Source organism: Macaca thibetana, chromosome 2 (genome assembly GCF_024542745.1).
Source record: "Macaca thibetana thibetana isolate TM-01 chromosome 2, ASM2454274v1, whole genome shotgun sequence".
Taxonomy (NCBI): domain Eukaryota; kingdom Metazoa; phylum Chordata; class Mammalia; order Primates; family Cercopithecidae; genus Macaca; species Macaca thibetana.
This window is the reverse complement of record NC_065579.1, coordinates 153486185-153504081: the sequence shown is the minus strand read 5'-3', so window position 1 is coordinate 153504081 and position 17897 is coordinate 153486185. Positions and strand designations below refer to the sequence as shown.

Below are 17897 nucleotides of genomic sequence, written 5' to 3'. Positions count from 1 at the left end.
GGAACTCTTTATTGATCTGTCCAGGGATTCAATTTCTCCCTAGCTCAATCTTGGGAGTTTGTATGTTTCCAGGAATATATTCATTTCTTTTAGGTTTTCTAGTCTGTGTGCATAGAGGTGTTCATAGCAGTCTCTGAGGGTTTTTTATATTTCTGTGGGGCTGGTGGTAATGTCTTTTTTGGCGCTTATGATTGTTTATATGGATCTTCTCTCTTCTTCTCTTTATTAGCTTAGCTAGTGGTCTATCATATTTCTTATGTCAAAAAATCAACTCTTGTACTCATTGATCTTTTGTATGGTTTTTTTTTTGCATCTTAGTTTCCTTCATTTCAGCTCTGATTTTAGTTATTTCTTGTCTTTTGCTAGCTTTGGGTTTGTTTTATATTGTTTCTCTAGTTTCTCTAGGTGTAATGTTTGGTTGCTAATTTGAGATTTTATGAATTTTTGATGTGGACCTTTAGCACTATAAACTTTCCTCTTAGCACTACTTTAGCTGTGTCTTAGAGATTCTGATATGTTTTCTTGGTTCTCAGTAGTTTCAGAGAATTTCCTGATGTCTGCCATAATTTCATTGTTTACCCAAAGGTTAGGACCAGGTTGTTTAATTTCCATCCAATTGTATGGTTTTGAGTGATTTTCTTAGTATTTATTTTTATTTTTATTGCATTATGGCCTGAGAGTGTGGTTGGTCTGGTTTCATTTTTTTTTAGATTTTCTGAGGATTGTTTTATGTCCAATTGTGTGGTTGATTTTAGAGCATGTGCTATGTGCAGATGAGAAGACAGTATATTCTGTTCCTTATGGGTAGAGCATTTTGTAGACGTCTAATAGTTCCATTTGGTCATGTGTTAAGTTTAGATCCTGGAAATCTTTGTTAATTTTCTGACTGGATGGTCTATCTAAAAACCGTCAGTAGGGTGTTGAAGTCTCCCACTATTATTGTTGGGAATCTAAGTCTCTTTGTAGGTCTCTGAGAACTTGCTTTATGAATCTGAGTGCTCCTGTATTGGGTGCATATATATTTAGGAAAGTTAAGTATTCTTGTTGAATTGAACCCTTTACCATTATGTAATGTCCTTCCATGTCTTTTTTGATCTTTGTTGGTTTAAAGTATGCTTTGTCTGAAATTAGAATAGCAACCCCTGCTTTTTTCTGTTTTCCATTTGCTTGTTAGATTTTCCTTTATCCCTTTACATTGAGCCTATGGGTGTCATTACATGTGAGATGGGCCTCTTGAAGACAGCATACCATTCAGTCCTGCTTCTTTATACAGCTTGCCACTCCGTGACTTTTAATTGGAGAATTTAGCCCATTTACATTCAAGTTTAATATTGGTATGTGTGGATTTGATCCTTTCATCATGTTTCTAGCTGGCTATTGTGCAGACTTGTTCATGTGGTTGCTTTATAGGATCAATAGTTTTTATACCTAAGTGTGTTTTTGTAGTAGCTTGTAACAGTCTTCGCTTTCCATATTTAGTACCCCTTTCAGGACTTCTTGTAAGGCAGGTCTGGTGGTCATGAATTCCCTTAGCATTTGCTTATCTGGAAAGGATCTAATTTCTATGAGGCTTATGAAGCTCAGTTTGGCTGGATATGAAATTCTTGCTTGGAAATTGTTTTATTTAAAAAGGCTGAATATAGACCCCTAATTTCTCCTGGCTTGTAAGGTTTCTATTGAAAGGTCCTCTGTTAGCCTAATGGGGTTTCCTTTGTAGGTGACTTGCTTCTTCTCTCCAGCTGCCTTTCACTTTTTCTCTTTTATTTTAGCCTTGGAGAATCTGAAGATTATGTGTCTTGGCCATGGTCTTTTGTGTAGTACCTCACATTGGTACTGAATTTGTATTTTGGCCTCTCTAGTGAGGCTGGGGATGTTTTCATGGATGATATTTTGAAATATATTTTCCAAGTTGCTTGCTCTCTCCTTATCTCTTTCAGGGACACCAATGAATTGTAGATTTGGTCTCTTTACATAATCCCTTATTTTTTTAGTGTTTTGTTCATTTTTTTTCTCTGACCAAGTTAGTTCAGAGAACCAGTCATTGAGCTCTCAGATTCTTTCCTGAACTTGGTCTATTATTTTGTTGATACTTACAATTACATTATGAAATTCTTGTAGTGTGTTTTCCACTCTATCAGATCAGTTTGAGTCTTTTTTTTTTTTTTTTTTTGAGACGGAGTCTCTCTCTGTTGCCCAGGTTGAAGTGCAGTGACACAATCTTGGTTCACTGCAACCTCCGCCTCTCTGGTTCTAGCGATTCTCCTGCCTCAGCTTCCTGAGTAGCTGGGACTACAGGTGCACAGCACCATGCCTGGCTAATTTTTGTATTTTTAGTAGATGGGCTTTCACCATCTTGGCCAGGATGGTCAATCTCATGACCTCATGATCCATCTGCCTTGGCCTCCCAAAGTGCTGGGATTACAGGCATGAGTCACCACACCCAGCTGAGTATTTCTTATAATGGCCATTTCATCTATCAGTTCTTGTATCATTTTATTATAATCCTTAGATTCCTTGTATTGGGTTTCCACTTTCTCCTGAATCTTCATGATCTTCATTTCTATCTAGATTCTGAATTCTATTTCTGCTATTTCAGTCTGGTTAAGAATTCTTGCTGGGGAACTAGTGTGATTTTTTGTGGGAAAGGAGACACTCTGGATATTTGAGTTGCCAGAGTTGTTGTGCTGGGTCTGTGTGGGCTGATTTTCCATCAACTGTGGTGTAATTTGAGTATAGTCAGTTGACTTCCTTTCTGGATGTTTTCAGAGGACTGAGACTTTATGCAGGACATTTATTTGTAGCTGAGTTCTTGTCCTTGGTTTCACAGAGAGGTAGATATATTAGCAAAATGATTTTGATGTTGAAAAATATTTTTGGGTTGTGATCCAGTAGATGCCACTTAAGCATAATGAGCAGTAGGCAGGCTTTGCTCAGCAATGTGGCACCTCTATTTCTTCTCAACTGTAGTCTCTTAGTGTTCTGAAAGTGGGCTCCTCTCCCACTTGAGTGCTGGCTACATGTCATTTCTTGGTACTCCCAAGCTGCACACCACAGCCCTGGGGCAAGCTCAGGCTTTATGTTCCTTACCTTGCTTGGAGACAACAGGGGAAGGAAACTTGCCAAGGTCAGTGACTGTGGCTGAGGACCTTTCACTTGTCTCTTGGGGCTCTACCCTAGAGAAATGCAGAGCTGCTGACAGTGCAGTCAGCCTGGTGTGAGGTGGCTGTATTATGGGCCCAAGCTTGGGGGGCACTGCCTGGTGATGAGCAGGGAGGATGGAGGGCTCATGGGGGAGACAGACTAGCCTCTTCTCCTTAGGGCAGCTGCAGTTTGTTCAAGGTGTAGTTAAAGCATTCAGATCTTTGCTGCTTTCCCAGCCTGAGGTTGATATGGTGGGTGGTGGGGGACAGAGAAATGTTGGGTAGAGAAGGGTGGTGTCCCTGGCAAGGGCTTCACCCTCAGGCCTTTGCCTGTGAACCTATGTGAGAACAGGCACTACTGTTTTGCTCCCAAATGTTGTATTTTCCAAGACCACTCTGGCCTGCCATGCCCCCATCCTGTGCCCATATAAACCTGAGAGACCTTAGCGGGCATGACACACACAAGTGGCTGAACATCAAAAGGAGCAGAAGAGCACACTGACAGACACCAGCAGACACAGGCAGGCCATCAAGGTGGGACGATGCAGAATTCATTTGGGGCTGGACTCCAGGGAAAGGCCACCTTCCCACTCCACCTCACCTTTTGTTCCCCATCCACCTCACTGAGGGCTACCTCCACCACTCAATAAAACTGTGCACCCATCCTCCAAGCCCACTTGTCATCTGATTTTTCTGGTATACTAGGGCAAGAATCTGGGATACAGAAAGCCCTCTGTCCTTGCCATAAGGCAGAGGGTCTAACTGAGCTGATTAACATAAGCCACCTGCAGACAGCAAAACTGGAAGAGCCCACTGTAACAGCCCACTGTAACACACACCCACTGGAGCTTTGGGAGCTGTAAGCACTCAACCCTAGACACTGCCATGGGGTCAAAGCCCCAAAGCACTCCCCATGATCTGCCCATCTGCATACTACCCCCCTAGGGGTTTGAGCAGCAGGGCACAGAATAAGCAAGCCACACCGCTGTCGCATGTACTGTGATGGGGATAAAGGAACATTCCTCCTGTTTCAAGGGCAGAAAGGGTAGTACCACTGCAGTGGCAGTGGTAGAGGGGCTTTCAGTTGCCTCTGGGAGCTGTATCTGAGGGAACACAGAACGTTGCTACTGAGGATGTTCACCCGAGGGGGTGGTGCCTGCACTGCTGGCCTGAGCTGGGGGCCCTGCTTGGTGTAAGAGGAGGGGCTGGAAGGTTCACAAAGAGGAGACTGGGCTTGTCTCTTTATAGTGACTGTATTATGCTAGCAGTGTGAATAAAGTCCTCAGACTCTTTGTTTCATCTGTAGTCCAAGGGCAGCAAGGGCAGAACTGCTGCCAAGGCAGTAGCAGAAAGGCTTTTGCTTCCTTCTGGGAGCCCCGCCCCAGGGAAACACAAAGCCACCAGCAGTGGGAATGTTCAGCTGAGGATGAGGCAGCTGTTCTGCTGTCCCAACCCAGGGACCCTGCTTGGTGAAGAGTTGGGAGTGAGAACTCACAGGGAAGACAGACTGGGCTACTCTCTGTACTGTGGCTTCAATGTGGTGTAGGTTCCAGTGTAACAACCAGGCCCTTTGTTCCTTCCCCAGCCTGAGGGCAGTAAGTGCAGTACCACTGCAGCTGCTATGGTAGAAGGGCTGTGGGTTGTCTCTGGGATTTCCTCCTCAGTGAAATGGAGAGCTGCCACCTACTGAAGTGCTCAGGCAGGGCAGGGTGATTGTGCTGGGAGCCCAGGTCAAGAGGCACTACCCAGTGAAGAGTAGTGGAGGCATGTAGACAAGTCTGGCTGCTTTTCCATAAAGTGGCTGTATTGTGCTAGAGGTTTCTATCGGTCCCCAACCACTATAATTCCTCTCAGTCTCTAGGGCAACAGGAGCAAGGGCTGCAGGGCAGCAAAAATTGTGGCTTGCTTGCTTCTTCTGTGAGCTCTGTCCCAGAAAAGCATAGAGCTGCTACTAGCCTGAGAGCCTAGGTGGGGGGTGGCTGGAGACCCCAGTAGAGAGCCACTGCTCAGAGAAGCATAACAGGGTTGGGGACTCATGTAGAAAACAGTTTGCTGATTTTCTGTAAGGTGGCTGCACTGTGCGAGGGGTTGATGGTAGTCCCTAATCACTGTGTACCCTCCTGATCTTGAGAGTATCAGGAGGGAAGGTTGTAGAGCAACAAACAAGGTGGCCTGCCTCTCCCTCTGAGAGCTCTGTCCCAGGGAAGTGGAGAGCTGGTAGTGGCCCAAGAGCCCAGTGTGGGGTGACTGAGGTTCTAGGTCAGGAGGCCTTGCTCAGTGAGAAGTAGCAGGGATAGGGGCACATGTGGAAAACAGTCTGGCTACTTTTCCTTAAGGTGGCTGCCTTGTACTGGGTGTCTACATTGCCCCTAATCACTGCGTACCCTCCCCAGCCTGAGGTCACACAGGAGGGAGGGTTGTGGATGTGGTCTGCCTCTCCCTCTGGGAGCTTGTCCCAGAAAAGCACAGAGCTGCTCCTGATCTGAGAATTCTAGTACGACTATGGTGGCCTCACTAGTGTCCCAGGCCGGTGGGTCTTGCTACTCTTCAGCCACATGAAATCGGCCCCTTTCCTGGGGATGTGTGAGGGAGCCTGGCCTCCTCCATTGCTAGAGCTGCAGCTGCTGGTGTTGAGGTGCCTGGGGATCCAATACTCCTCGGAGTCTGGAGGCCCTGGTTGCGGGGATCATGAGAAATGGGATCCTGAGTCCAAGGATGCAAAGGTCCATGGCAAAAGTATGAAACCCTGGGGACTGTCACTCACTCACTGTTCCCTGTGGTGCAAGGACTTCCCTGGCTCCATGCCACTTTTGGATGGGCAATTGTCCTGTCTTGCTCTTCTCTGTTCACTGTGGGTGATGCTGTTTCCCTGATAAATCCCCATGTTTCCACCTGGATGTTCTGGTTGAAGAGCTAGCGTCCATTCACCACTGTTTTTTCTCTCCATGAGAGTGGTGCTTATTAACCACTTCTAGTCAGCTATCTTGCCCCAAATCTCTGTACTTAGTCTTTTTTTTTTTTTTTTTTTTTTTAATGAGGAAGGGAATTTATATTTTAGATATTTCTGAAACTAGATAGGACTTATTTCTTTAGTCCTAATTTTGGTTATTTTAGTTTAAAATAAGTAATGTAGCAGACATTTCAAGAATATCGAAAAAATTTAAGATCAGTAAAGAGTTGTTATACTATTTATTTTTCTTTACCAGTAAAATATTACCCATTTAGATTACCATATTGATTTTATCTTTCTCTCTGCTGGTAAAATTTTTCTTCTAATATGTTGAGTAGATCTGACTGTATAGTTTTATGTGGTTGGACAGAGTGTTTTTATTTCTCCCTCACAATTGGAATATTGAAGGAAATGTTCTGGCCCCTTTTATGGCCTTTTTGGATGGAAGAATTGATTAGTGGTGATGATTTCCAATTGTAATTTTATTATCTCAACTGAATTAGATTAATTGGTAGAAATATAAAAGAGCAAGCTGACAGATTTGAGATAAGTTTCAATCACAGGAACTTTGAAAATGTTTTAATGCTTACATTAAAGATAAATGTGATATTTATCTCTTAAGAAAGATACATACATATTGTCATATAAGTTGAGAATATTCATTACGATCATAACTTATTGTAGGAGATGAAATTATCAAAGTATGGTGAATGGGAGGTTCAGGTCATTTAGGATAATTTAATCAAGCATCTTTTGGGACAGTCTCCAAAACATCTGATATTAGCCATATAATTATGTAAATTTTCTAAGTATGCTTATGTTTATGCTAAATGTGTTTCAGTTTATAGAATTTATACTATAAATTTGAGCTTATTTTATTAAGGCACCTACAGTCTTTAGTCTTACAATGTTTGAAGGCAGCAACCAGTCTTAGATTGTTAAGTAATAGGCTTTTATTATTATTATTACTATTATTGGAGTATTGTTATTGGAGACAGGGTCCCACTCTGCCTCCCAGGCTGGAGTGCAATGGTGTGATCATAGCTCACTGCAGCCTCAAACTCCTGGGCTCAAGCAGTCCTCCTTCCTCAGCCTCCTTAAGTGCTGGGACTATGGGCATGTGCTACCATGCCCAGCTATTTGTTTTTTAAAGTAGAGATGGTTTCTTACTATGCTTTTTTTGAGACAGGGTCTCACTTGTCACCTAAGCTGGAGTACAGTAGCATGAGCATGGCTCACTACAACCTTGAATTCCTAGGCTTGAGCAGTCCTCCCACCTTAGCCTCCTGAGGTGTGCACTATGATGCCTGGCTAATGTTAATTTTTTTTTTTTTTTTTTTTTTTTTTTGGCAGAGGCAGAGTCTCTCCATGTTGCCCAGGCTGGTTTCAAATTCCCGGGCTCAATCTCTCCTCCCACCTTAGCCTCCTGATTAGCTGGACCATACGTGTGCACTACGATGCCTGGCTAATTTTTAATTTTTGTTGTTGTTTTTTTTTTTTTTGTAGAGACAGAGTCTCTCCATGTTGCACAGGCTGGTTTCAAATTCCTGGGCTCTAGCAATCCTCCCACCTTAGCCTCCCAAAGTGCTGGGATTAGAGGCATGAGCCACTGTGCTTGGCCTGGGGTTCTCACTGTGTTGCCTAGGCTAGACTTGAACTACTGGGCTCAAGCTATCCTCCTGTCTTGGCCTCACAAAGTATTAGGATTACAAGTATGAACCATTGCATCTGGTAAGGCTTATATATTCTGTTTCTGGTGGATGATCCTTGGACTTCTTACAAATACAATTTTAAACCTAAATAAGGAAGAAAAAAAAGTCTTGATTTTTGTAATGCATGATCTTAGTAGTGAATAAAATAAAACACTCATATTTTAGGCGTAGCAGTCCTTGATATCACAATCATAAATGTATGTAATACTGGAGAAAGCATAGAATTGTTTTATATGGCTTTTGAGTGAAATTCAAATGTAGGCTATGACATATAGACCCTTAAATTATCTGTACTTATGTATATTTAATTTTTCTTACTCTAGTGTTCTGCTACTTATTATCAGAGAATTTCTGAAAAATATTAGTTAAACTGGCAGGAAGCAATATTTTGTTGAAAACTCTATAATTTATGAGATCTCTGGCAAACTTGATCCATCTGAATTGACTTTTGCAGACCCAATTTATAACCCACATTTAAAATATTATTTTATAAAGGCAATTTGAATTGGCTTTGATTCTTTTCAAAGTGTTGCATAACTAATACATTTACTGGGTTTGACATTCAAAAGGTGCAACAGTATATACAATAAAGGATCTTTTTTCTATTCCTGTCCTCTGGACACTTACTTAGTTCCCCTCAGCAGAGCTAAACAGTGTAATTAATTTATTGTTTCTTTATAGACATTCATTATGTACATATATAAGCAAATACAATATGTAACATAATTTTATTTCTTATACATACATAAGCAAAATAGAAAATCATATATTTTCATATATAGAGAGAATATCATATTTTTTTGGTTAAACAAATTAGCAAGACCTTTAAACAAATTAGCGAGGTCTTTATAACATAAAGAGGGAAAAAAGCAAGACACAAAATATACATATATATTTATATATATTTTATATATACACAATATATTGTTAAACAAATTAGCAAGATCATTAGAGTATATTATAAAGAAGGAAGGAAGCAAGACACAAAACTGTATAACATGCTACATAAAATGAAAATAAATAAACTACAGCTAAATGCAAATGGATGAAACTCATAAATACGTTGCTGAGCAAAAGAAGCTGAAAGCAAACAACTGCATATATATTATTCCATTTTTATATGCGTCAAAAAACAGGCAAATTATACTATGTTAATGTAGCATGTTATACAGTTTTGTGTCTTGCTTTTTTCCCTCTTTATAATATATTCTAAAGGATCACTCTTTATATAGACTCTCCCCTATTTTTTCGTTTGTGTGTAAATTGTACTGAATCATCAGGAAACTGTTTAAATCTTAAGTGTATACCTTGAAATAACTTTGCCGTTGTATAACAAACACCTAAGTCAAGATACAGAAACTTACTAGAATCACAGAAACTCCCCTATGTTACCTTCCAGTCACTTACCCCCAGGTATCCTAATTTCCAACTCTATAGATTAATTTTGCCTGTTTTTGACATGTATAAAAATGGAATACTGTATATGTAGTTGCTTGCTTTTGGATTCCTTTGCTCAGCACTGTATTTATGAGTTTTATCCATGTTGCATTTAGCTGTAGTTTACTTATTTTCATTGTTATATAGTATTCTATTTCATGAATATTCCACAATTTGATTAACCATTCTATTTTAGTTCTTTCTCTTAAACTTAACTTTTGCATTTCTATTTTTTGTAACATTTATTTCTTTAGAAAATATATCAATAATTTGGTATAATTATAAAGAATATTATTTTTTGATTCTCTTTACATCTCTTTTTGTCTGTCTCTCATTCTCTCTCTCTCTCAATCACTCTCTCTATCTTCCAAATACACACTATAGCCTGACTCATCATATTGTTTTGTGTCTCCCAGGTAGCATAGCACCTTCCTCTTTTATGTATTTATTTTTGTTGTTGTTGTTGTTTTAATTTTTTCTTATTATACTTTAAATTCTGGGATACATGTGCAGAAAGTGCAGGTTTGTTACATAGGTATACATGTGCCATGGTGGTTTGCTGCACCCATCAATCCGTCATCTACATTAGGTATTTCTCCTAATGCTATCCCCTCCCCTAGACCCCCATCCCCCAACAGGCCTGGTGTGTGACGTTCCCCTCCCTGTGTCCATGTGTTCTCATTGTTCAACTCCCATTTATGAGTGAGAATATGCAGTGTTTGGTTTTCTGTTCTTGTCTTAGTTTGCTGAGAATCATGGTTTCCAGCTTCATCCATGTCCCTGCGAAGGACATGAACTAATCCTTTTTTATGGCTGCATAGTATTCCATGGTGTACATGTGCCACATTTGCTTTATCCAGTCCATCATTGATGGGCATTTGGGTTGGTTGCAAGTCTTTGCTATTGTGAACAGTGCTGCAATAAACATACATGTGCATATGTCTTTATAGTAGAATGATTTATAATCCTTTGGGTATATACCCAGTAATGGGATTGCTGAGTCAAATGGTATTTCTGATTCTAGATCCTTGAGGAATCACCACACTGTCTTCCACAATGGTTGAACTAATTTACACTCCCACCAGCAGGGTAAAAGTGTTCCTATTTCTCCACATCCTCTCCAGCATCTGTTGTTTCCTGACTTTTTAATCATAACCATTCTAACTGGCATGAGATGGTATCTCATTGTGGTTTTGATTTGCATTTCTCTAATGACTGGTGATGATAAGCTGTTTTTCGTATGTTTGTTGGCTACATAAATGTCTTCTTTTGAGGAGTGTCTGTTCATATCCTTCGCCCACATTTTGATGGGGTTGTTTATTTCCTTGTACATTTGTTTAAGTTATTTGTAGATTCTAGATATTAGCCTTTGTCAGATGAATAGATTGCAAAAAATGTTCTCCCATTCTGAAGGTTGCCTGTTCACTCTGATGATAATTTCTTTTGTTGTGCAGAATCTCTATAGTTTAGTTAGATCCCATTTGTCAATTTTACCTTTTGTTGCCATTGCTTTTGGTGTTTCGGTCATGAAGTCTTTGCCCATGCCTAAGTCCTGAATGATATTGCATAGGTTTTCTTCTAGGATTTTTATGGTTTTAGGTCTTACCTTTAAGTCTTTAATCCATCTTGAGTTAATCTTTGTGTAAGGTGTAAGGAAGGGGTCCAGTTTCAGTTTTCAGGATGTGGCTAGCCAGTTTCCCCAACACCATTTATTAAATAGAGAATCCTTTCCTCATTGCTTGTTTTAGTCAGGTTTGTCAAAGATCATAATGATTGTAGATGTGTGGTGTTATCTCTGAGGCCTCTGTTGTGTTTCATTGGTCTGTATATCTGTTTTGTTATGAATACTATGGTGTTTTGGTTACTGTAGCCTTGTAGTATAGTTTGAAGTCAGGTAGCATGGTGCCTCCAGCTTTGTTCCTTTTGCTTAGGATTGTCTTGGCTATGTGGGTTCTTTTATGGTTCCATGTGAAATTTAAAGTAGTTTTTTTCTAATTCTGTGAAGAGTGTCAATGGTAGCTTGTTGGGGATAGTATTGAATCTATAAATTACTTTGGGCAGTATGGCCATTTTCACAATATTGATTCTTCCTATCCATGAGCATGGAATGTTTTTCCATTTGTTTGTGTCCTCTCTTATTTCCTTGAGCAGTGGTTTGTAGCTCTCCTTGAAGAGGTCCTTCACATCCTTTGTAAGTTGTATTCCTATGCATTTTATTCTCTTAGTAGCAATGGTGAATGGGAGTTCACTCAGGATTTGGCTGTTTGTCTATTATCGGTGTATAGGAATACTTGTGATTTTTGCACATTGATTTTGTATTCTGAGACTTTGTTGAAGTTGTTTATCAGCTTAAGGAGATTTGGGGCTGAGATTATGGGGTTTTCTAAATATACAATCATGTCATCTGCAAACAAAGACAATTTGACTTTCCCTCTTCCTATTTGAATGCCCTTTATTTCTTTCTCTTGCCTGATTGCCCTGGCTAAAACTTCCAATACTATGTTGAATAGGAGTGGTGATAGAGGGCATCCTTTTCATATGCCAGTTTTCAAAGGGAGTGCTTCCAGGTTTTGCCCATTCAGTATGATATTGGCTGTGGGTTTGTCATAAATAGCTCTTATTATTTTGAGATACGTTCCATCAGTACCTAGTTTATTGAGTGGTTTTAGCATGAAAGGGTGTCAAATTTTGTCGAAGGCCTTTTCTGCATCTATTGAGATAATCATGTGGTTTTTGTCATTTGGTTCTGCCTATGTGATGGATTATGTTTATTGATTTGCATATGTTGAACCAGCCTTGCTTCCGAGGGATGAAACCGACTCGATGTTGGTAGATAAGCTTTTTGATGTGCTGCTGGACTTGGTTTGCCAGTATTTTATTGAGGATTTTTGCACTGATGTTCGTCAGGGATATTGGCCTGACATTTTCCTTTTTTGTTGTGTCTCTGCCAGGTTTTGGTATCAGGATGAAGCTGGCCTCATAAAATGAGTTAGGGAGGAGTCCCTCTTTTTCTATTGTTTGAAATAGTTTCAGAAGAAATGGTACCAGCTCCTCTTTGTACCTCTGGTAGAATTCAACTGTGAATTCATGTTGACCTGGACTGTTTTTGGTTGTTAGGCTATTAATTTCTGCCTCAATTTCAGAACTTGTTACTGGTGTATTCAGGGATTCAACTTCTTCCTAGTTTAGACTTGGGAGGGTGTATGTGTTCAGGAATTTATCCATTTCTTCCAGATTTTCTAGTTTATTTGCACAGAGGTGTTTATAGTATTCTCTGATGGTAGTTTGTATTTCTGTGGGATCAGTGGTGATATACACTTTATCATTTTTACTGCATCTATTTGATTCTTCTCTCTGTTCTTATTTATTACTCTAGCTAGTGGTCTATTTATTTTGTTGATCTTTTCAAAAAACCAGTTCCTGAATTTATGGATTGTTTTTGAAGGGTTTTTCATGTCTCTATCTCCTTCAGTTCTAGTCTGATCTTAGTTATTTCTTGACTTCTACTAGCTTTTGTATATGTTTGCTCTTGCTTCTTTAGTTCTTTTAACTGTGATATTAGGGTATTGGTTTCAGATCTTTCCCACTTTCTTCTGTGGGCATTTAGTGCTATAAATTTCCATCTAAACACTGCTTTAGCTGTGTCCCAGATATTCTGGTACGTTGTGTATCTTTGTTCTCATTGGTTTCAAAGAACATCTTTATTTCTGCCTTAATTTTGTTATTTACCCAGTAGTCATTCAGGAGCATATTGTTCAGTTTCCATGTAGTTATGTGGTTTTGAGTGAGTTTCTTAACCCTGAGTTCTAATTTGATTGCACTGTGGTCTGAGAGACTGTTTGTTATGATTTCTGTTCTTTTGCATTTGCTGAGGAGTGTTTTACTTCCAGTTGTATGGCCAATTTTAGAATAAGTGTGATGTGGTGCTGCAGTGAAAGCATATTCTCTTGATTTGGGGTGGTGAGTTCTGTAGATGTCTTTTAGGTCCACTTGGTTGAGAGCTGAGATCAAGTCCTGAACATCTTTGTTAATTTTTTGTCTCATTGATCTGTCTAATATTGATAGTGGGGTGTTAAACCCTCCCACTGTTATTGTGTGGGAGTCTAAGTCTCTTTGTAGGTCTCTAAGAACTTGTTTAATGAATCTGGGTGCTCCTGTATATGGTGCAAGTATATTTAGGATAGTTAGCTCTTCTTGTTGCATTGATCCCTTTACCATTATGTAATGACCTTCTTTGTCTCTTTTGATCTTTGTTGGTTTAAAGTCTGTTTTATCAGAGACTGGGATTGCAACCCCTGCTTTATTTTGCTTTCCATTTGCTTGGTAAATATTCCTCCATCCCTTTATTTTGAGTCTATGTGTGTCTGTGCATATGAGATGGGTCTCCTGAATACAACACACTGATGGGCCTTGACTCTTTATCCAATTTGCCAGTCTGTGTCTTTTAATCAGGGCATTTAGCCTGTTTACAATTAAGGTTAATATTGTTATGTGTGAATTTGATCCTGTCATTATGATGCTAGCTGGTTATTTTTCCCGTTAGTTGATGCAGTTTCTTTGTAGAGTCGATGGTCTTTACAATTTGGTATGTTTTTGCAGTTGCTGGTACCGGTTGTTCCTTTTCATGTTTAGTGCTTCCTTCAGGAGCTCTTGTAAGGCAGACCTGGTGTTGACAAAATCTCTAAGCATTTGCTTGTCTGTAAAGGATTTTATTTCCCTTTGCTTATGAAGCTTAGTTTGGCTAGATATGAAATTCTGGGTTGAAAACTCTTCTCTTTAATAATGTTGAATATTCCCCCCCAAACACACTGTCTTCTGGCTTGTAGGGTTTCTGCAGAAATATCCGCTGTTAGTCTGATGGGCTTCCCTTTGTGGCTAACCTGACATTTTTTCCTTCATTTTAACCTTGGTGAATCTGACGATTATGTGTCTTGCGGTTGCTTTTCTCAAGGAGTATCTTTGTGGTGTTGTGTGTATTTCCTGAATTTGAATGTTGGCCTGGGCCTGTCTTGCTAGGTTGGGGAAGTTCTCTTGGGTAATATCCTGAAGAGTGTTTTCCAACTTTGTTCCATTCTCTCCATCACTTTCAGGTATACCAGTCAAACATAGGTTAGGTCTTTTCACATAGTTCCATATTTCTTGGAGGCTTTGTTCATTCCTTTTCATTCTTTTTTTTTCTAATCTTGTCTTCACGCTATATTTCATAAGTTGATTTTCAGTCTTGATTTTCATTCTTTCTTCCGCCTGATTGATTTGGCTGTTGATACATGTGTATGCTTCAAAAACTTCTCGTTCAGTGTTTTTCAGCTCCATCAGGTCATTTATGTTCTTCTCTAAATTGGTTAATCTAGTTAGCAATGCATCTAACATTTTTTCTAGGTTCTTAGTTTCCTTGCATTGGGTTAGAACATGCTACTTTAGCTCGCGGGAGTTTTTTATTGCCTACCTTCTGAAGCCTACTTCTGTCAAATTCATTCCCCATGCAGTTTTGTTCCCTTGCTGGCGAGGAGTTGTGATCCTTTGGAGGAGAAGAGTTGTTCTGGTTCTTGGAATGTTCAGCCTTTTTGCGCTGGTTTCTCCCCATCTTTGTGGATTTATCTACCTTTGGTCTTTGATGTTGGTGACCTTTGGATGGGGTTTTGGTGTGGATGTCCTTTTTGTTGATGTTGATACTATTCCTTTCTGTTAGTTTTCTTTCTAATAGTCAGGCTGTCTGCTGCAGGTCTGCTGGTGTTTGCTGGAGGTCTACTCCAGACTGTTTGCTTGGGTATCACCAGTGGATGCTATAGAACAACAAAGATTGCTGCCTGTTTCTTTTTCTGTAAGCTTCATCCCAAAGGGGCACCCGTCAGATGCCAGCCGGTGCTCTCCTGTATGAGGTGTCTGTCGACCCCTGCTAGGAGGTGTCGCCCAGTTGAGGAGGCAGTCTGTTCCTTAGCAAAGCTCGAGCACTGTGCTGGGAGATATCTATTCAGAGCTAGCAACCAGGAATGTTTAAGTCTGCTGACGCTGTGCTCACACCCGCCCCTTCCTCCAGCTGCTCTGTCCCAGGGCGATGGGAGTTTTATCTATAAGCCCCTGACTGGGGCTGCTGCCTGTCTTTCAGAGAGGCCCTGCCCAGAGAGGAGGAATTTAGAGAGGTAGTCTGGCTATAGCACCTTTGTGGAGCTGCGGTGGGCTCCATCCAGGTGGAACTTCCTGGCAGCTTTGTTTACACTGTCAGCAGAAAACCACCTACTCAAGCCTCAGTAATGGTTGACGCCCCTCCCCCCACAAAGATGGCATGTTTCTGATCGACCTCAGACTGCTGTGTTGACAGCAAGAGTTTCAAGCCAGTAGATCTTAGCTTGCTGTGCTCCGTGGAGTTGGGATCCACTGAGCTAGACCACTTGGATCTCTGGCTTCAGCCCACTTTCCAGGGGATTGAACGGTTCTGTCTCACTGGCATTCCTGGTGCCACTGAGGTATGAAAATCAACTCCGCAGCTTGCTCGGTGTCTACTCAAATGGCTGCCCTGTTTTGCTCTTGAAACCTAGTCTGCGGGTTGTGAAGACTGTGGAAAGTGTAGTATCTGAGCTGGAATGCAGTGTTCCTCACAGCACAGTCCCTCACGGCTTCCCTTGACTGAAGGAGGGAGTTCCTCAACCCCTTGCACTTCCTGGGTGAGACAACCCCCCACGCTGCTTCTGCTCGTCCTCGATGGTCTGCACCCACTGTCTAACCAGTCCCAGTGAAATGAACTGGATACGTCTGTTCGAAATGCATAAATTATTCGCCTTCTGTGTTGATCTCACTTGGAGCTGCAGACCGGAGCTGTTCCTATTTGGCCATCTTGCCAGCCGCCCTTGCATTTCTATTTAAGTTTAAGAAATGGCTTGAAAAATTCCACAAACACCCTTGTGAGATTTTGATTAGAACTACCTTGAATCTATAGATAATTTTCGGGAGAACTGACATGGCTATGGGAGATGGCAATATTGACTCTCTGTCATTGACAATGACAATAGTGATTCATTCAATCTGTGGACATATGTTATATTCCTTTGTTTGCTTAGAGTCTTTGCTTTCCCCAAGTAACATTTATAGATTTTTTTGTAGAGGTGTTCCACATTTTTTTAGGTTTTGTCTTAAATATTTGATTTTTTAAAAATTTTCAACTTTTAGACACAGAGGATGCATGGGCATGTTTATTACATGGACATATTGTGTGATGCTGAGGTTTGGGCTGTGGATCCTGTCACCCAGGTGGTGAGCATAGTACCAAATAGGTAGTTTTTCCATCTTGTATGTAGTTTGCCTTCCTCCATCTTCTAGCAGTTCATAGTGTCCATTTTTCCAATGTTTATGTCCATGTGTGCTCAATGTTTAGCTCCTACTTTTAAGTGAGAACATGTAGTATTGTTTTCTGTTCCTGCATTAATTCTTTTAGGATTATTGCCTCTAGCTGAATTTTTGTTGCTGCAAAGGTCGTGATTTTATTTTATTTTTTATGGGTGCATAGTATTCTATGGTGTATATGTACCACATTTTCTTTATCTGATCCACTGTTGATGGGCACCTGGGTTGATTCCATGTCCTTGCTATTATGAATAGTGCTGTACTAAACATATGAGAGCAGATGACTTTTTGGTAGAATGATTTCTTTTCCTTTGGGTGTATACCTAGTAATGGGATTGCTGGATCAAATGTTAGCTCTGCTTTAAGTTCTTTGAGAAATATTTGATATTTTTAATGCTTTTGTAAATGGTACTTATATATACATATTTTATAATATATTCATACATATTTATACATTATATAAACACACACACATCTTTTATTTGTTTTTGTTACCATATTACACTGGGTAGGACCTTGTATTAACTATTTATTGCTATGTAACAATATTACCATAAACTTAATGACTTAATACACATTTATTATCTCATAGTTTCAGCGGATTAGGAGACTAGTCATAGCTTACTTGAGTTTACAAAAAGTTTTAAAAATGTTTTTCAGAGATAGAGTCTCACTATGTTGTTCAGGCTGGCCTCAAACCCCTAGGCTCAAGGGATCCTTCTTTTTCAGCCTCCCAAGTATCTGGAACTACAGGCATGTCCACCATGCCTGGCTTATTTAAGAATTAAAAAATATATATTCTTAGCTGACTTTTTAGTTGCAGGGTCTTGCAAATTAAAATTGTGGCCAGGGCTGTGCTATCTTCTGAAGTTTGACTGGGAAAGGATCCTTTTTCAAGCTCATTTTGTTGTTGGTAGCATTCACATAACTTGCATGTTGTTGGATTGAGGGCCTAAACTTTTTGCTGGCTGTTTGGCCAGAGGTGATCCTCAGTTTTTTGCCGTATGCCCTCTCAATAAGCCAGCTCACAACAGAATACCTTGCTGCTTCAAAATCAATAAGGGTGTGAGTTTCCTTACAAGATGGAGGTCATAATCATATGTGATCACAGAAGTGCTATCCCATGACCTTTGTCATATTCTGTTAGTTAAAAGGAAGTCACAGGTCCATGCACACTCACGGGCAAGAATACTATGAGGTGGGACTTGTGGAAACTACCTTTGAGTTTGTCCCCTATAGGCCTCCAGTATAGTACTGACTAAAATGGACAAGAATGGTGGTTTTCCTGTCTCATTACTGATTGTAGGGGGAATGTTTGCA

The 17897-nt window shown here is 40.2% G+C and overlaps 1 protein-coding gene across 3 annotated transcripts in view; it reads left to right on the top strand.

Annotated features, from left to right (window-relative positions):
- STXBP5L (syntaxin binding protein 5L) overlaps positions 1–17897 on the top strand; it is a 512379-nt gene that overhangs the window by 126515 nt on the left and 367967 nt on the right. The window lies entirely within an intron of this gene.